General features: G+C 35.0%; 1 protein-coding gene across 1 annotated transcript in view; it reads right to left on the reverse strand.

Annotated features, from left to right (window-relative positions):
- The window catches only part of LOC134675261 (soluble guanylate cyclase 88E), a 182,938-nt gene that overhangs the window by 76,801 nt on the left and 84,091 nt on the right, over nt 1-22,046 (reverse strand). The window lies entirely within an intron of this gene.

A 22,046-nucleotide genomic window follows, 5' to 3' on the forward strand; every position in this document is an offset into this window, starting at 1 on the left:
AATGTTTCATATCATTTTGTATAATTATCTTTTGATATAACACTCATTTATTATAACGATCATGTGATATAATGCTCATTTATTATACAAGTATTATTATATAAGCATTATTCGGTATAATATTATAGTAAAGGTATTTTTATGACGACATATGTAAATATTTAACGCAGATTAGGTAGGTAGTGGTTTGTTTTGTGTAATGGATGCAATTCTAACCTAACCTAACCTACTTTTCTGGTAGCGGTTCGTTTAGTGTAGGGGTCGCAGTTCTTAACCTAACCTAGTATTCTGGTAGCGGTTGGTTTTGTGTAGGGGTCGCAGTTCTTAACCTTACCTACCTAGTTATAAATAGCAGTTCGTTATATGTAGAAATAGTCGTTTTTTGTAGTGTGTGGAATTAGTAGTAGGTGTAATAGTAAATGTGGAATTATATATCTAATACATTATATCAACAATTCTACTTTAGATGAAATAACATTATATCATAAATTCAGTATAGAAAATATGCATTATACTTGAAGACTGTTATGCTAAATGTTATTAGATAAATTAATCTTTATATAAAATGATAATTTATATCATATGAAAATATATTAAGTGTTGTTATATCATTTAATAATTATACTAAATAAGCGTTATTGCAACTGATATTATAATAAAAATGTTTATAGCCATCGATACGCACCCATTTAACGTATGATATGTAAAAAAAAATATTACATGTGAAATGTAACACTTTCTTTTTGTAAATTTGATGTCCCCGACCTCTTTTTATAACAAAAAACCGAGCAAATAGGCATTTTTGTGCAGCAGTGTTCACGCGCGCGTCTGGACTCGGTCTAGTGAAAAATCCAAGTGCAACTATAGTCCGGTAGCAATAACTTTTGAAGTTATAAGATTATTAATGTTGCTTATTTTTTACATATAGTTTCCAGACCACATACTAAACCTAATAATAATAATTTGTGTCATCCTAGGTATTTGCTTAGGTAGAAATTTAGGTATTTCTTTTTTTAAACAGCATTCGGTAAAAACAATATTCGAGATGAAATTCTTTGTTTCCCTGTAAAGGCGAAGTGGCTTTCGACATACACACGCATTTTGTGTCATTTTCATCCACGGGTATAATGACATTTAATAAATACCTAATAGTGAACCTAAAATGCCTAAAATAAAATTATAGTCGGTAAGTGAAGTGTTGTACTTCACAGGATATTATAATATGTTATTCAAACAAATGTGTGTCAAATTCATCCACCGCTTTTATTTTTAATATTTTTTTTTCTTATAAAAATCAAGTAACTGCCACAAAAAAAAAATCATGTTATTAAGTTTACGTCTACATTATTATAATGCCACATCGAGACAACATTCATAATTTGGGTCATTTTCAACCACGGTTTTTTACTATTTGGCAAAATAAAACTTTGCATGAACGGCGTACGCGGGGAAGGCTACCTACGCGGGTAGGGTGCTTGTTAGATGAACATTATGGCTTCTCTATCCGATGGGCCAACGCCGGCCACTCCAAGGAACGCAGCCATGCGGTAAAATGAGATAGCAATATCACTTGCTCCCTCTAACGCATAAATGCGTCCCTTGGAGTGGCCGGCATTGGCCCATCGTGTAGAGGAGCCATTAAAGTGTATTTATTTCATTCGGAGGCATCTTTTCATAGGCTCCTCATACTGACAACATTCGTGAAGTTCGCAATCAAAAGGTACCACTTTGTCCTTGCCATAAGGACTCTCTGACAGGTTATTTGTATAAAGATACAATAAAGTTTCGTCTTTATGGTAAACGACAAAGTGGTCCCTACCTTTTGAATGAGAATGTCACATCAGCGACTTTTAAAAATAACTTTTATTCGATATTTAGAACACTTTTTAAGATTATTTTAAGACGCAATGTATTGCTAATTTTGTGATGTATAAAGCCTGGCAAGCAACGTCAATTATAATGATGATGATGTACATTGAATACAAGACTTCATAAATTATAAAAGATATTGAAAAAAAAAGTATGTTCGTTTGAGGAGCAGAATATAATTGTTTTAATTATTTTGGTGATATTACGGGCTCCACCGGGTTGGTATAATTATGAGAAAAAATGTTGGCTTGCGATTATCGTTAGCCACGCCCCCCACAACATAGCATGAATTGAATGCAATGAAAATATTTGCACTTGCATGTGCAACTATAATATGTACCTAGTTGATACATAATATAAAGACTGATTTTATTAATTTTAGTAATATATATTATTACGATACCTTTTGGTTCAATTGGCGTAAAGGACAAAATGCTACTTTTCAGGAGACGCGAAAAACTGCATTTTTTAAAAATGTTTATAATATATTTTTGTGGTTTATCGAGCTATGTTTTTGATGTGTATTGGAAAAGTACTCAAAATGTTAGTCTCTTTAACCTGAATTAGCAATCATATCTATAAATTAAATACGAAAGAAGTTAATTTCCTTTAAAATTGGTCAAAAACACTATGAATGTCCTTTACGTCCATGAAATTTTTGATAATTTAGTGAATCTTGTTTATTAGGGGGACGTAAGAGACGTTATCAGACTATTTTATTCCAAATTCGGGGTGTATTAGTTACCAGTCACGGAACACATATTAACTTTTCTCAGCATAATTTACTGTTACGAAGCTTAAAAATGTATCAAACGGTAGTTAATTATGCCAGAGGTATATCCCGATTAGAGTTATAATAGTATAGTATCTAAAATCCTAAGAACTTTGTTTATTAAAATTTTCATACATAGGAATTTTACATCTTAAAAATAATTACACAGTCATCTCCTCCTAGCCGTTTTCGGCTACAGCGACTGCTATGCTACAGCTGAGAGCGTCGCTGGTGCGCTCTCAGGTGACTGACGTAGCCAATCCTTGCAGCAAATGTGCGGCCACATTCGCTGCATGTCAGCACCCCTCCGACGTAATTGTACGTGATGGCCACAGGTGGTCTGGCCTTTAGCTCGTCACGCTTAACGTCGAGCTCTGTGCGTCGCCTGGCTTCAAACTCACGCACCTGCGTCTGCACAATATGCCTCCACTGTGGACGGTCACCAGCTAGTGTCTCCCATGTTGATGGGTCTATATGAGCTCTCTTCATATGCCGCTTCAACACATCTTTGAACCGCAGAAACTGTCCGCCTTGCTTTCGCTTACCAGTTTGCAGTTCGCTGTAGAAGATGCGTTTCGCGACTCGATCTTGGGACATGCGGGAGACGTGACCGCTCCATCGTAGCTGTCGCCTCATTAGGTAGGCCTCTATTCCGGCGACATCAGCACGTCTAAGGATCTCCGTGTTCCGAACACGGTCGGACCAGTGGCGGCATTACCCCGCTGGATGGCTATGGACAGCCTCTGCACCAGAAAAGATTTAGAGTGGGGATCCTCTCCCTTTTGCCTATGTCACGCACAAATTGTTTCGCGTCAGCACCCCAGGAGCCCGCAGTTTCCTCTGCAAAAGGGACGAAAATAAAGGGCAAGTAAAATAATATCAATATGTAGTATAATATGTCCTTTATGACCATATTGACCATACGAGATACGATATGAAAAATCATCTAGACAAATGAAGGGCTTAAAGGACGACAAAACACATGTAAGTCATTTACAACAATATTTATAGCGGTAACCTTTACGATAATATCCATATTTCTAGAGATAAGCTGTTTTTGCAAGCTCATAGTGCAAAAATTGGGTCGTAAAGGCAATTTTTTAAGAGATATCGAACGAAAGCGCTTGGAATTCTGAACAAAACTGTATATAACGATTACCGTAGGCTCAAAGGCCGTAAGGGACAAAATTGCGAAAATGCAGTTATACTCAGTATTTTTTTTTCTATCGAATAGTATTATTTAACGTCTCGATAACTTGAAAAAAATGTCCGTTAAGCACTATGAAAAATCAATGCTTGAACACAATTTTCCAACGCATTTGGCCGTATCTGCCAATTCAAAAAAATTTTGTGAGACATTTTGGCGTAACTCCCAACTTTGTGTACGATTTGCGTGGATGTCTTTTGCATCGGAAATTTTATTAAATAAATATGTGGTAATTTTTTGTCCGTTACGCCTCTTTGCGCTTTTTGAGTGCTAAATGTACGTTACGCCCACAACTAATGGATGTTTACACGAGTGTTAGATAATTCAATGTACGAGATACGCCCCCATACTATGTATAATTTCGGGTTTATAATTGTTGTTTTTTTGTGTTTAAGTAGGATGAGCTAGTTATACTTTCCTTGTGATTTTTTTTATTAAGTAGGTACTTGCATTACCTTCTCATGTGCTCATTGCTTTATTTATAGGGTTACTAAATTTTGACAATTTAAACTGAACTAGTGGGTACTTTTTCATCAGTTTTATGAAAATAATAAAACATGACTATATTCAAATGATAATTGTGGCGTTTAATTAAAGTAAGACTGATAACTTTTAGTTTTGTTTGTGACTGGGTCATTGGTAATACCTATTGATTAAAACGTATCATTAATACTCTTTTGTTTAAAACCTAATTTACAGGATTACCCTTATGAAAGTTACTGTTTAGTTAAATTAACGTTTGCATTTAAATCCATAGAAGTACGTAAGCCTGGCCTTTTTCTACTCTAATGTAATGTCATAAATATGCGATCATATTCATTAAGTTTTACTGAATAGGCATATGAAATTTCTAAACTACTATTGTACGTAATAGTATTTTAGTATGTAAAAGTAAAATTTATAATCTAATTAACATTACAAATAGAAATAACGCATAATACTTTCTATAGTTAAATTAATTTGTTAGAAATTGTTGTATATCAATATACCTAAACAAATAAATAGAACATTGTTTTAGTGGCTAAGAAAACGACCTTTTCCACGTTTAAGTATTCAAAATAACAAAAATGTGGAAAAACTTAACAGTGAATACTACATCTCTATATTTTTTCGGAACAAAAATGTAAATTATAGTAAGTACTTAGAAGTATTTAGTATAGTGTTCCCTAAATGTAAGTAGTAGCAATATTGGCAATATTGCAACGAAATTATTGGATTTACGCCAAATGGTACTAAAACAGTTTAAAGTTTAGTACATTACGCCCTTTTTCTAATAAGATAAACAATAAAGAAGAGACGTAAGGGACGCCCTTCTTAAAAACAGTCGTGTTTTTTGGCGTAACGGACATGCTATTTTCGTTAATAATCAGTTAAGTTCAAGAAATCAGTTTAAAAGACCTCAAAAGGTTAGGAATAAGCCACATACAGGCATTAGTTTATTCAAACAAACAAAAAAGGTCTGATTTTTTTCCTCAAACAAAACTGTTTTTTGGCTCTCCTGAAAAATCGCGTTTTGTCAGTTAAGCCCTTTGAGCCTACGGTAGTCGATATAACTCATTTTCACCAAAATGTCCTTTATGCCAATTGAACCCAAAGGTAATTATTATCCAAGAAGCTTGAACTATCAAAAGTGTTGGTAATTATTATTGAGGGTAAATGTATAATAATAATACTTCAATTTAATTTGTTCAAATACTTCATAGTAGCCTAGCTCTTGTCGGTGGAGTATTCGCCATTCCGTTCTTTTCTCTGCCACTGTTTTGAGCTCCTGATGCGTCACGTCACTACATTAATTTTCTCTTTGGCCTGGTCAATATATGCACGTCTCGGTCTTCCTCTGCCTCTCTGTTCTTCTATTCTGCCTTCAATTATAGAGTTTATGTAAGTATCGTGACGTATCATGTGTCCCAACATTTTTCCCCTTCGGTTTTCAATTATTTTTAGCAGAGATCTCTTCTCACCTACCAAATTAAATTAAATTAATATACTTGAAGTAATATAAACAAATAAAAAAAAACATTGTTTTTGTGGCTAAGAAAACGACCTTTTCCACGTTTAAGTATCCAAAATAACAAAAATGGGGAAAACTTGACAGTGAATACATCTCTATAATTTTTCGGAAAAAAATGTAAAGTATAGTACTAGAAGTATAGTGTTCCCTAAATGCAAGTTGCCAATATTGCAAAAAAGAGGCGTAAGGGACGCCTTTTTAAAAATAGTCGTGTTTTATGGCGTAACGGACATGCTATTTTCGTAAATAAGCATTGTATTCAAGAAATCAGTTTAAAAGACCTCAAAAAATTAGGAATAAGCCACATACAGGCATCAGTTAATTCAAACAAACAAAAGTGTCTGATTTTTTTCTCAAAACAAAACTGATTTTTGGCTCTCCTGGAAAATCGCGTTTTGTCAGTTAAGCCCTTTGAGGCTACGGTAGTGGATATAATTTATTTTCGTCAAAATGTCCTTTACGCCAATTGAACCCAAGAAGCTTGAACTATCAAAAGTGTTGGTAATTATTATTTAAGGTAAATGTATTCAAAACATAAGAATAAACAGGCTTTAAATAACCTTAATACGTGTAATTAATAATATCTATTGTAAAAAAATGCTAAGAACAAAAAAATACATAAAAAAATAATGTGCATAATTTACGTTAAGTATGAAAAGAATGGTTTGTGCTATTTATAATGAAAAAAAAAGTTTATATTATAATTTATTAGTCAATATAATTAAGATATATTGAAGTTAGACTTGATTAGATAATTAGATATAGAAATCAAAATATTAATAACATTAATATAAATTAAGTTCAAGAAGTAATATTTTTATCAAAGAATGAAAGTTACCTCAAGTCACGGCACTAATAAGCAAATTTTACTCAAGTGGTACCTTTTCCCTGTCATTGTCACAAGTATATGATGCGTAACCGTGAACACTAAATTTTGTAAATTGCGAACTCTTTCTCTTTTACTCCAATTAGACGTAATAAAAGTGACAGAGAAAGATGTCCGCAATTTGCGAATTGCGATGTTCGCGGTAGGCCCTCAGGATGGATATGTCGCATATTTGTTAATCAACATTACGTAACGAATGTCAAAGAGGAATTTCACATTCTCAATGTGTACCTATAGATATAAACAGACCTTAATTCTCTTTCTTACTTACACACTTACAGTTATTTTGCTAAATGGTGACATAATGTACAATATCTATAAGTTCTCTTTGTAGTAGTATAACTTTGCATAAGTTGCGTTAATTTGGCGCGCAGGCGAAGTAAACATGCGTTGCGTACGCAACGTGTGGTTTTTAGAGAGAGGCCCTTACCCGCCGTCACGCCAAGGTCGCGCCGCGCCCGCCCCCCGCCCCCCCTGCACGGCCCGCGTTGCCCGTTAAGAGCCACCCGCTAACGTCGTATGAACGCGAACATTATTTTTGTATTATTTGTTTATGCAATGGATGAAACTGACACAAATTCATATTTCTTATTTATCCCGCCTTTTATATTAATAAGGTGTGAACTCTAGTAACCTTAATATTCTTTTGTTATCGTAATAGCCTGTTAGAACAATATTATCAAAAATCTTATGAAGCTGTGCCTCAATTAGACACAAAAACAAGTAATGTACATATTGATACGATTAAATGCGACGTCAGCAATTTATTTTAACTTTAATTATTTTTTGAGTCATTTTGCATAGTATGACATAGTATCCGATTGCAATGGACGTAATTGACACAAACTATGTTTTCACATTAAAAAAACTATCCTAAATGCGACACAGTTACATGTTTTCTCTCGAATATTCTTTTCTCCAAAATAATTCAAAATAAAAATAATTACCACAAATTATTAAATAACTTAAAAAGCAAATAATATCTGTGACACAAAACAAAATGTAAGATTAACATCTTAAAACAGCATTCGTAAGCGAAAAAAAATTTGACTTTAATATTACTTTAAGTTAGGGCTCAAAATATAGCCAGCGCTGCAGGACTACTAGTTTTATTACCCGCGCTAGATTATATTGACGCGCTAATCTTGTACCTCGGCAGAGGGGAAATAGTGCGAATGCCGCCTCCCTTCCGTGTTGCTCGAAGGCGTGGGCTATCAAATCCGCTGCAGACTTTGTTTGGTGCGACTATACCTACTTTTGTCTAAAGTGTCCAAACGGTCGCAAAGGTGGTTTCACGTGGTGTTTTACAGTGTTATAGCGATAACTGAAAACCTCAACCGCCCTTTTGATAATCAAATCAAAACATTCCTTTATCTATACCTACATAACAATACAATACAATACAATACAAATACTCTTTATTGCACACCTCAATAAAAGAAGACAATACAAAAGAAAACAGAAATACAACAATAATGATTCAACTCATTTTTTTCAAATTTATAACTACTTTTCACAAAAATGTGAATTGATACAACAAAAACGTAGGAAAAGAACCACAACACATATTCCGAATCAGATCACACTCCAGCAATCAATAGTCGTATTATGATAACATTAACGACCGCGCCGATTCGGACGCGCCCAGCTACTTCGTTCACAAATTAATTATCCACCAGTATAACCTGACCTGCATATCTTATGTAACTAACTAACTATAGCGCTAATACGGTCTATCATAACTGCAAAGTTTTTTTAAACTGTTTTAATAAAAAATCGATGAAAATTACAATGAAAACTATGAACACGAAATTTTTGCATTGCAATATCCCTTGGGATATTTTGTATTGTACATATTATGTTTGTGTGTCTTTTTCTCAATTCGCATGAGCATCTTAAATAGCGATGATAGTGATGCACGCTTGCATAATATAAAGTACGGTGAATTTTCGAATTGATATCGGATGGTATTTTAACCGCTAATGGATGTGTAATAAACAAATGTAAATACATATTTAATAATCGAAGTTCAGAGTTACAGTGCACATGAATGCTTTGTGAACATCAGTCCGTAGCAGTTGTCACAATGTAGCATTGTGTCTAATTTTAGATACGTATTCAATTATTATGGCACAGGTTGACCTTAAAGAAACTGTGGTAATCGAGGGACTTTACCGCTGTAGGGGAGAGTTTAAACGGACAATTGGAGCCAGTTTGGGCTAAATAGTTTAATGACAATAAATAGTTTATAGAAAACGCCGATCAAAACCTTAAAAAATTATAAGATCATGCAAGCTTTCGTGCGCAGCGCAGCCCTCAAGATAAACTCTTACTTTTCAACTGCGACTTACTCACTTTACTTTCATCTTTCAGAAACGATTATTATCCAGACTACATTCTACAGGCATGAGTTAACGCATTAAGGATGACTTACGTTAGACCCGGCCGTGTCCGGGCCGGAGCTTCCGGAGCTTACTTTTATATGACTGTCATCGATCACGTGATGCTTTCCATAGAAAACGATGCGCTGGAAGCTCCGGCCCGGACACGGCCCGGTCTAACGTGAGTCATCCTTTAATAAGTCTTGGTAAGACCGTTAATTGCGAATAAACTACTTAAAAACTTTGAATATTCATTCAAGAGACTAAAGAGAGCGATTTCTGAACGAAGGTACCTACTTTGTGATCCTGTTTGCCAAATCCTAACGCATCCGACGCATCAAAAGCGACGTTTTTGTCTTAGCATAAACATCCGGGTGAAGCAAAGTATGTAATTCGAATCTTGCGGAAAAAATCCGCAGAAATAGAACATCATATTTAGATTCCCGGTCGGCATCTCGTTTATAACGAGGCCTCTAAGGCTTTCTCGTAAGTATATTGCGCAAAAGAACTTATACCTACTTAGTAAGAAATACTTAACCTAATAATCTTTCAACGTAGGTCGCCTACCTACTCATATTACGAGCATAACACATAGGAAATACGATATTACTGGCGACGTATTTCAAAATAAGTCGGGCGTAGATGATAGGACAATATCTGTTTCTTTCAATCACCTGGTGATAAAAAGTGACGATATATTTTATTTTATTACGTTTATACATACATTTCATACTACTATAAGGTATTTTGTCCATATATAGCCCGGTTTTCGAGGACAAAAATAATGAAGATCGTTTTGGCAACACATGGCTACACTTACTGATTCAGATAACGTAAAGAAACCATTTAAATATGTCCCAATATCGATTACCTGCACCTACTTAATACACGCACATACCTAATAATAAAACGAAAGTGTCCATTGTGTCACAAATCGAGGTCTTCTAAAAATAAACTGGACCCGCAAGGGGCTCATTAACTTGCAAACCACGGATACAGAGTTAATTAGAATTTTGATCTACGGTATCGACGCATGCGTAGTCACGTTGAGTATAATATTAGAATAGAATAGTTTTTTAAACTGAAATAAATGTCATATACTAAGAAAAAGTGACCAAGGCCCCCAGTTAGTTAGTTAGTTTCAGTTTATAATTTATATAGTAGTGTTTCTAATAAAAACAAATTAAAATATTTTCTGAAAATAATTTAACTTGTTCAAATACTTCTAATAGTATAGATTAGTTTTTTGTTCGTAAACACACAGACAGTAGACATACATTGAAAAAAACAAAGTGAAAAATAAAGTGTCACGAAATGGCCCCATCATATATTGAATAGTGTCTTCCCTACTAACAAAGATATATGTAATTCCGTTGATAAGTATAAGGAAAAAACGTGCCTCGGAAATTACGAAAAAGTTATATTACTCGAATAGATGGCGCCACACCTTTGGCCTCGTCTAGATGGCGTTGGCGACGCCGTTTGATATTTAACAACTTTAACACAATATCAGTGAAAGAACACGGGTCAAAGCCATATGACATTCTAAAAAAAAGTCATTTTTTCATATACATTTTTTGATATTTTTATATATTTACATTTTTAATTTTAATCGTGTGTCGATAGATGGCAGTAAATTTAGTATGACAATACCTGTACCTACTCGCTCTTTTTTATTGGTAAGTATGTATAACAATATTTTTAGCAACAAAAAGTAGTACCTAGTAAATTTTTATGCCAAGATTTTTCTCATTTTATATTTTTGCGCGCTTCGTTGAACAAAACTTTATAGCAAAAGAATGTAGGAATATACCAGCAAAATAAAATATTTACGAAACATTATTATGTAAATAACTTTTCAAATATATTATGATAACGTGAAATGTAATACACGTTCGTACAATTGTCGCATTTGAATTTGTAAAATGTGAATGTAAATATTGTAAAAATGAATTACAAAAAAACATAAATGCTTTGTTAAAATGAACTTTAAACTCTAGTATGTAAGTGTTATTTATACATTGAACTTAGTAGAAATATAAACGGATTTACAAAGACATGTTTTCGCTTTAAAACTCAAATAGTATCCTTTTTGCCTTATCAAATTGTTTCCATCCTAAGTTCCATATCTCTTAACAGAAACCTAGGCAAGTTTAAATTTGAACTTTACGGTAATGAAAATTAGGTTGCTTTTAGAATATCATAGTAAAGTAAGATACGAGTTTGCTAAAGTAGAGAACGTATATTGTGATGTTACGACCGTATGCAGTAGCGTGGAATGTTCGAATAAAATGGAGGGATATTTTAAGAACGTTTCCAAACAAATAAGAATACAAAGAAATGCCCCAAACGTTTTAGATAATCCTTTTATTCGCCGAAGATATTATTTGAAGATGGGAGAATACTTAATGTTATTTATATCACAAATACTAAACTAAATTAATAACATAATAAAAATAGGCCCTTGAGGCATTGTACCAAGGATGCAGGCGACATTTCCTCGCTGTATCGCAATGCTGATAGGTTGCGCGAGGAAACCGCCAGCTCTTCGGTTATCAGTTACGTCAACCTTCAGACGCTTCACGATTTCTGCAAACAATTTGTGCGCCCTGGGACCCCATGGACCTAAAGCTTCAATTCCAAATGGTAGGTACAAAATGTAGAATTACGTTTAAAAATTTCGGCGCTTTCCGCCGCCCCGCCCGCTTTTACATTAGTCCGTTATTTTGTACCTACCTATATAGTTATTGTGTATAATATTCCTTTCGTACGCCCTTCAGCTCAAAATGCGATTAAAATGCTTCTAGGGATTTTTTGTACTATCAATCATCTGAAATAAGTCTTTTTAGGGTTCCGTAGCCAAATGGCAAGAAACGGAACCCTTATGGATTCGTCATATCTGTCTGTCAGTCTGTCTGTCCGTGTATGTCACAGCCTGTACGTGTGGTGTATCTATGGATAGGTCTTCAAAAATGATATTGAGGTTTTTTATATATGCGCACTGCCAAGGAATGGAATTCCTTGCCGGCGTCTATATTTCCGTGCTCTTATAACCCGGCAACCTTCAAATCAAGAGTGAACAGGCACCTTCTGGGCGAGCTCGCTCCATCGTAGGCCACGTCTACGCCTCGGCTAGTCTGTGGCCATGAGTAAACCCATGCATAATAAAAAAAAAAAAAAATATATATATATTTTTCTAAACTGAATAGTTTGCGCGTGAGACACTTCCAAAGTGGTAAAATGTGTGTCCCCCCCCTGTAACTTCTAAAATAAGAGAATGATAAAACTAAAAAAAATATATTATGATGAACATTACCATGCAAACTTCCACCGAAAATTGGTTTGAACGAGATCTAGTATTTTTTATCTCACTTAATTTGTAAGCAACACATCCTAAATAACTTTTGTTTAATTTAATTCATTTTACTATTTAATACTTGTTTTATAATAAAAGTAGATATTAATAAATTATGTAGTAATTGGAATAATATTGAAGTTTTCTTTTAAGAACAATTAACATTGCACGGCCCAAATTTAATTAAACATAAAAGTCTGCTTAATTTGTTTTAATTATTTTATAATTAATAGTGTCTCGCAGCAAAATTAATTAAATGAGTAATTTTCGTAAAAAACAGGAGCTCAATTCAGATTTTACTACTTGTTATAGTTTGACATGGTTTTGATACGATATAGACGATCGTCTTGGTCAGCGGTCGGCAACCTTTTAGCAGCCAATGGCCACATAGTTAGTAGTTAACGAAGTTGACGCGGGCTGCACTTTGTTAATATTTATGACTATCAGACATTCTCGTTTGTCAATATTACATACAGGGGGGCCCGCGGGCCGCAAGTGAGAGGTTCACGGGCTGGTCTTGGTCATTGGCCCGCATCTCACGCATGTCACGCAAAACTTTAATTTTATTTCGCATACATAAAAGGTTTATAAAATGCCTAATATGTATAAGTTACTCTATGGTTTACTGTGTGCACTAGTGCTGCTCTCTGGCGGCAGAACACTGTAGTAATAGTCCCTATTGTCACATAGCGCCAGCTAGTGGTTTAGGTGGAACTTCGTTGGTTTTGATTATTTCTGTTAGTGTTAATTTCTTTTTAGAAATATTGAACAGGATTTAATTTAATTATAGTTTAGGTACAAATATAAATATTTGTATTTCACCTTTTTTCTTGATATTGTGTCGTTAGTTAATTAAACCTACATGTTTAAAGGGTAGCACGATATAACTGGCAACGTGCTGTTCGTATTGTAAAGAGCACTAAATTTGAAATGGAAGGAAAATAGAATAAGAAGAAAAGACGGCATTGATTAGTGTCAGAACATAATATTGTTTGTTACAAAAATTAGAATATATTAATATAAAACTCAGCGTGGAAATCCATTGTCGCTGTATATAGTTCCAGAAATACATATTGATATATATTATTGGATACTGGGGTTTAATAGATCGAGGCAAATGTTGCTGAGGAGAGAGGTGTGTGCCCATGAGCGTGGCAAGCTGATGTAAGAGACGGGTCTTCTCAAGATCGGGACGCCTTTCATGGCCATTGTCACAAGTTCCGACCCAAATGCTATTCTTGACCGCTGCAGACTTTTCTGTAAGTGTTACGATTCGGTTCAGTGTTTAGGTGTCTGTCAGCAGTTGTGCACAAGCTAAATCTCATGATATTTATTATATTTTAGATCGTCAGTCTCGTTCGTCTGGCGGAATGCAGAGGAGTTAACTTTGAGGAATTAACATCGTCTGTGGCCGCAGGTATGTGTTGGCCCTTAGGTAGCCCTTAGGTAGCCCTTAGTAGGCTCATAGTTTACTTGAAGTCTAATTTTATTATTGTCATAGATCGGTAACCTTTTGCTTTTGTCTCATTTATAATGAATAACTTTAATATCATAACTAAGGCTTACTGTGATCTAATGGACAGTGTTACTTGCCAAATTTAATGCTCAGGTGTAACTTTCGAATTATAATTATCTGAATAAGATTTAATTAAACAACTAGTTTGTTGATGGTTTATCCTAAGTGTAAGAATACAGATATTATTGAACCAACAGCTCTACCGTTAGCAGTCTGAGCTAGAAGTTGTAATTTTAGGGTATGTAGGAGAAGAAATAAATCGACTATCAAGTGGATTCTTGTGTTTTCTTTATTTTATACATTCCCCAAGTATTATGTAATCAGCCGGGTAGGTTTACAGGTTACATAATTGGCGCCCACAAGGAATCTGTATTTTACAATTCAGTCTATTTGGATAAACCATCAATTTTGAATACTAAACTGGCAAACAAGGCATTTTTCAAGGTACTTTCTATAGTTGTAGACAGGGCCAACACAGTAGCATTTGAGTATATTTATAAATAGGACCAATTGCAGTCAATGAATGTTTTTTATTACTTTATGTGTAATTGTTGAAGTGATTCTATAATATTCTAATAAAAAACGGTTTATCTTAAACGATAGGAAATATGAAATATTAAACGTAATTTGTGTGTGTACCTATGTGTAAAATGTGAATTTAAAGTGTTTAAAATACTGTGCAATTTAATTGAAATTAAGTAATACATTCAATTAACATATTTTGTGAAGTTTAAACCACCAATTTTACAGATAATTCCAATTTACAATTTTCTTTTTCCTTTGAAAATAGTAGGGTCGTTTGAAGTAAAATAATTTAATAATTAAATATTGACATTTGGAATTATTGCTTTTCTAGCATTTGAAAATATATACATTTAGTGCGTATAGCTTGTTGGTTAACTTTTCATAATGGAGAAAAGAGAGATTTCAGTTAACCCTTTGTCCAAGGAGGAACTTTCTTATGAAGTTGAAATTAGGTCAGAGTCTCCGGCTGCTACAGTCGACTTGCTTAGAAAACAACTTAAAAGTTTATTAAAAGACTGTCCATCTGAATCCATTGTGGAAACAGAACTTGACCCGGCCACTGAATCTAAAATAATAACAGCTAAATTATTAGATTTGGATAAATTATGGAAAAAGTATGAACAATCAAAAGAAAATTATACTTTTATTAAGGCAAAAGCATTGGCTTATCACTTATTTCACAGAATTTCTAGGGTTCGACCAGAGGACACAGTTACACAAACACAAATAAAGGCAAGTAAACAAACACTTGACGGTTTTTTGACTAAACTTGATAACGTCGGTAAGGTAACTTCTTTGTTAACGACAGGTGAAGGTTCTGCCTTTCTGCCTTAAAGATGCCATAATGTTATCAAAGTAACAACACATCAAAGGTATTGATTTTTTCTTAAGCTTAATGGGAGGCATGGTGGCATCTTTTATTTAATTTATTGCCTTTAGGGTACCGCATGCATGAAAATGGGAAAATAACTGATCTTTAGTAGGTATTTTAATACATCAGCCATTAATTTTGGGAACAGGCGCTGGATTAACTTTACTTATGTAATTGTCGTTAAAAGCTTATACATCTGATGGTATTTGTTAAATCTCAACCTTTTTAGGGTTCCGTACCCGAAGGGTAAAAACGGGACCCTATCACTAAGACTCCTCTGTCCGTCTGTCTGTCAGTCACCAGGCTGTATCTCATGAACCGTGATAGCTAGATGATTGAAATTTTCACAGATGATGTATTTCTGTTGCCGCAATAACAATAAGAACTACTAAAAGCAGAATAAAATAAATATTTAAGTGGGGCTCTCATACAGCGAACGTGATTTATTCCGACTCGCACTTGGCCGGTATTTGATTATTTATAATAATTTTATCCATACATCCGTAGTGTATGAAGTATGAAGTTCACATCAAGGTGCCAATTATCGCTTTGTTGTGATTCGTTTTGATAAAAAAATTAACACATTCACTGCCCCCAACCCCCAACACACATGTGCGTTCACCGTCATACAAGTTTGTTCCTAGGCCACGCCCCCTGGCAGTGAATGCGTTAAAAGGCGTCTATTATCCATGTCAAAAAAGGTCGTATCAAAACCAGTTCAAAACTTTTATATCAAACTGCTAAATCTGGAAAAACCTTCAATTTTACCGCCAACCTTGCGTTAAACCTTAGTCCCTGTTAATTGCAAAAATAAATAAGCAAAACCGACTTAGCAATAAATTGGGTCACGGAACCCTACGGTAATAAAATCAGATTTGGTGTGCAGCGATATTTATGATGGCAATACCTTGACCCAAATATGACAGCTATGCCACCGCAGGATTTAATCATAACATTCAGATTTCAGAAGCCACGGTATCTTGGAAATTCTTGATATGCACGATAAAAATGGTTATTAAAATTACTTTCGAGACAAGCGAAGACAGAAAATGTTCTTCAAAGGAGATATGAGAACGCCTTAATTATAGGTACAATGATTTTTAGGGTTCCGTACCTCATGGAAGCCTTGTAGGATCACTTATTATTGCTGTCCGTCCGTCTGCTTTCAAAACTCTTTAATAAATAATATTTACAGTACATATGGTCCTATTTTCCCGCACTAGTGCGTAAAATAACACTTTTCGTGCGATGTCAAAAGTTAAAAGGGCCATATGTACTGTAAAACGTTGTACGATACACGTGCGAATACGTAATTCGCAACTCGTGTCGATTTGAAAACACTCCCTTCGGTCGTGTTTTAATTTATCGCCACTCGTTTCGAATTTCCTCTTTTTCGCACTTGTATCGTAAATAACTATTACTTACTTAACGAAAAAAAAGATACGGCCGTTTATGCCGCAAAAAACGTATATTTCGACACTTTCAAGAGTTCAAAATATTTAGGGTACTTCCCGTTGACTTAGAACTATGAAATTTGGCAAGTAATATCGTCATACACTACAAGTACAGGGAAAAATCTCAATTCACAACATTTGTAAAATATAAAAGAGTACAAAAAAATAATTTTGTATGGAACCCTCGGTGGGCGAGTCCGACTCGCACTTTTCCAGTTTTTTTCTAGTAAGTAAAATTAGTTTACATGTAAGGCACTAAATACGTACTGAACAATGAACATTACAGAGATACCTACGTTAAGAAAGTACAAGGCCGAACTGCCATTGAGTTATCTCTTCCAGCTAAACTTATAAAATAGGCAACCGTCCTACTTCATAAACCAATACCAAAATGGTAGGGCATATGGTGCTACTTTCCCGCACTAGTGCGTGAAATGGCACTTTTCGTGTGTATGTCAAAAGTTTAATTAAAGTGCCATATGTACTGTAAAATGTTGTACGATACACGTGCGAATAGGTAATTCGCAACTCGTGTCGATTTAAAACACTTCCTTCGGTTTTAATTTTTAACAAGCAGAAACGTCTGCGAACGATGCTATTAACTTCCTTCGGTCTTGTTTAAATTTATTACCACTCGTTATAAATTTCCTTTTAACTGTCAAAGAATTGCAAACTTTTAAACTTTGTTTTTGTTTTAAGAATCCATTTATAAAATTTAACAGTATTAGGTATTCGCAAACCAAAACCGGAAGCGGAAAGGACCATCGATCAGATTAATTAATTGACCGCGTTATCTGCATTAGGTAGGAAAGTTTTGGATTCAAACTTCAAACGAGTCCACTTAATGGCTTGGGAGATATTTCATATAATATATTAATTTAACTTTATGAAGTGAAATTGGGAACTTGATAGAACTAAGGATGAATCGTAACTTTATGACTGATTTAATAATGAACCCCTTTCGATAAATATAATTATCTTATTATACACCGTGTCCTTAATAAATTCCGTTATCTTCGAGGTATGATTAATTACGTTTAAGAGAACTAAATGGCATAGTTAATTTTCAATAAATTTTTTTTGCTCTTTTCTGAAAAAAAAAAATAGTTTTAAAAGTAATTACATGTAGCATATAGCGTTGCGTTGTTGTAACACGGGCATCACATTTAACTCACCCAAACAATTGAAATATGTGACATATCAATGTCATTTCGAACATCGATCGACCGAGATTGTACTTAAGTTTATTATCAAATGTATGAACTCTTTCTAAACACTAATTCATATGAAAACCGGCCCTAAGGCAAGTGTACACGCTTGTAGAGGCGTTATAGGAAAAAAATAAATTATTGATTATCTCCGAAATGGAGTTGATTAGAATATCGGTGTCTTTGAGAAAGTTACTTGATTTAAGCTCAGGAATGCACCCTTGAAATTAACGGAAAAAAAACACGGTGTATAAAATTCGGTAGGATCGTAGCAAGTGGAAATCCGTTTTCTCTGCCTACCCCTCCGGGAAATAAGCGTGATTATATGTATGTATGTATGTATAAAATTCGGTTGTTGACTGTTGACTAATTTAGAGTATAGGTAGGATTAGGTTTAGTGTTTAGTGGTAGTGTCAAACAACAATGTAAACACACCCCGTATCACGTACCTACGTCCCAATACATTTCAACATGGGACGTGTCAAACATCTTATACCCAGTTCTTTCCCAAGATTAATATTGGAAAAGTTTCCCTTATCTTTAGCCTCGATAAAGTACTTTTCCTTTCTTTTAGGAAAAAGGACGTAATATTTAGAACAAAATATAGGCAAAATAGACCTAAGCGTGATAGGCGCTTACGTCGTTAAGCGCCAGATTCGCGGGTAACCACCAGGGGAGCTATAGCTAAAATGGAAATTTGAATATTGTAATTTTGCCTCTTAATCACTCTTGCATATTGGAGCGATAAGAGGGAAACGAACGAAGCAACGAAAAGACATAAGCGACTATTACCGCACTATGTTCCCTAATCTAACGAGCAATTCTTGTTTATTTATACCAATATAATATATTTCACGGATCTCGGAAACGGCTCTAACAATTTCGATGAAATTTGCTGTATTGGGGTTTTCGGGGGCGACAGATTAGATTAGATTACATTACATTTCTTTACTTCAAGCTGAAAATGGTGTAAAAATTATTTACTTAATAACATTTTTAAAACATAATAAAAACACTAAAACTTATAAATAAAAAAAATAGATGAAAATTACACTATAAATTACATTCGTCATAATTATGTTTATCTTACATGATGGTCAAAAATAAATCGATCGATCGGTCTTTGGTCTTCTCTGGGAAAAAGCGAAAATTTTGAGTTTTTATATGTTTTCCGAGCAAAGCTCGGTCTCCCAGATATTAAGTACTAATATAAATTTAGACTGTAATATGTACACACACACACACACACACACTTTCATGACCTTTGGTAGATCTTATCTCCTTCTATTAAAGGTTATGGATGATGAACTGTGTCAATAAAGGGCTTTTCGCTTAAACGTTAATTCATCGCTTTTAGAAGACTTTTAATATTGCCGTGAAGTATGATGAGTCGGGCATAAATTAAAATCTTAAGTGGTAGCCGCGCCCATTAATATATAATATTATTGTCATGAGGTCTTTGACTTTGAAAGATGTACTTACATATCAGAAATATTAGATATGGCTCATTATTTATGAATCTTTTCAACTTAAATATTTCTGACAGTAATAATTTTTTTAACTATTATACATTTTTATTATTTATCCCCACGTCAGCCCAATGCGGTTTCAGCACTTCGCACACACACACCTTTGATCTGTTATTTTGTACGAAGGTATAGTACTTAGAGCTCGGCTAAAACTCAATTTAAAAAATTCAAATGAAAAAATAATTCAACCCTCAAAAATTCGCCTCTAAAGACTATGCTTAAAATATTTAATGTCATGATGTGAAAAGCCTGGTTGTATCTGAATTGTGAGGGAGCTTTTAGTTATTCGCTAGAGTTAATCTTTTTTTTTATAACTTATGCATGCATATTGTAATTTATACTGATAAGGGTAGAGTAACCAAAGCTGACTTGGATATACAGGGTAGCCAAAAAATAAATGCAACTTTTACTATGGGATCAACCCCGAAATCGTGATTTCGAGGTTGGTCCCATAGTAAAAGTTGCTCAGTATAATCCCAAAACCTCCTTGGCAACGGGAATGCAGTTATTTTTTGGCCACCCAGTGTTAATTTAATTGAGAAAGTTATTCGAGTTCCCTGATTAATTACCTTTGCATAGAATCTAGTACGCGAGCAGTCAGACGTCTTTAATCAACAATTAATCTATGCATCTCTTTTATTTATGTGTATGTATACTCTTATGAGACTAGCGGCTGGGAGGAACGTGCTGCAATGAGACCCGAGTGGCGTGGAGACCTATGCGCAGGAGTGAAGAAGCACGAGTAGCACGACGAAGGTTGGCTGGAAAACCTGAGACAAAAAAGGCAGAGGCATCATCGAGCTGGTAGCCGGGTCTCGGATCCAGAGGCGCAACAAACTCACACCTGCGACTTATGCGGCAAGAAGTGCCGTGCAGCAATAGGCTTGTATAGCCATAGGCGGAAATGCATTGGCCGTCTCAACCGCTCTTGACAAAGCTTTGCAACAATCATCCGTCAGGGATGCAGTGGCCATTGATGATGATGATGATGATGAGACTAGCGAGCCGCCCCGGCCAAAGCCGGGGCGGCTCGCTAGTCTCATCATTGGTGTGGAAGGTTTACCCATGCAAACATGGGTAAACCTTCACAAATTATATACCTACTTAAAAAGTTACAACTTACTCTATTGATAGGTGAAAACCGCATGAAAAGCCGTTCGGTAGTTTTTGAGTTTATCGCAAACATACATACACACAGATAGGGTAAGGAACTTTGTTGTAGTGATCTACATCTATATGTTGGCGGCCGATTGTAAGATCAGGCAGATCGTAATGTTCCTGTGTAATGTTTTGACGATAGTCACATTAAACCAATATATAGGCAGGATAGGTTCGTTAGGTTGCTTCAGATGCCCGAAGGGCAAACTGCCCAGAAATAGGAGCCCCGCGTAGCGGGGCTCCGTCGACTCAGGGAACGAGTCCAAGATTTTCACGTTTCGCGATATGCCTAGGAATTTCACGATATGCCTGATCTTACGATCGGCCGGCGACATATATATGACTATCACCAGTTTTCACGTTGACATAACGCTCACGCCCACGTAATTTACTTTCGGTACATCTCGCTTGGACTAATATGCCTGTACGAGCGAGATGCATAGAAAGTAAGTTACGTAGACGTGAGTGAATATGTCAATGTCAAAACTGGTGGTAGCTGTTCACTGCTGCTATATTTTGAAGTGAATACTTGTTTAGCGGCGCTGAGCACTTTTTGAGGTGGGAAAAAAATGATAAACGCGATTCAGCGTAACGCGTAACGTAACGCTGACGTCATGTGTCACGGACAATGTTATTCACCAAAGAACTTTAGACATAACGTATCATAATCAGGTCAATTATTTAAAACTGGACTTTTATATTAAGCAATAAAGCTCAATGTTCTAATTTTGTACGGGCTGAAATACGAGAATCTCACAGTTACATTCTAACTTTATATCACTCACTCACAAGTACTGGTGAATAAAACTTAAAATATCATGAAAATATCATGCGAGGTCTGCAAGGTAACTATACAATTTCTATTCGAATTTTAAACAATTAACGCTACAAATTTAAGCTCACTGGCCAGCAATTTCGGAACTAAAGTTTTTCAATAGAAAGGAGGATGGGTCAATTATACAGTGCTGCAGTCATTGCGTTTTCACTTCTGTCGGCACTCCCGGAGTGCAACTCGTTGTTTTTTTTTCGGTCAACAAAACACTCGCTTTATCGTTGTCGGTCGTATCGTACAGGGGACCGATTTTTGAAATTCGACCACTTGATTTCGTGTATTTCGTTAAATGATATCTCCACTAATTCTACAACTTCCCTTCCCGCGCATCAACAGCGTTTTTAAACGCTCCGTAAATAATAATTAGTTTTACTGGTTTCAAATCGGATTTCTTACTTGAAACTTATACCAAAACATTCCTAACAACTTAATGATTAAGTGTAAATAAGTGTAATTAAAAATATAAGTAGCA

The sequence above is a fragment of the Cydia fagiglandana genome, chromosome 21 (genome assembly GCF_963556715.1).
Source record: "Cydia fagiglandana chromosome 21, ilCydFagi1.1, whole genome shotgun sequence".
Classification (NCBI taxonomy): Eukaryota; Metazoa; Arthropoda; class Insecta; order Lepidoptera; family Tortricidae; genus Cydia; species Cydia fagiglandana.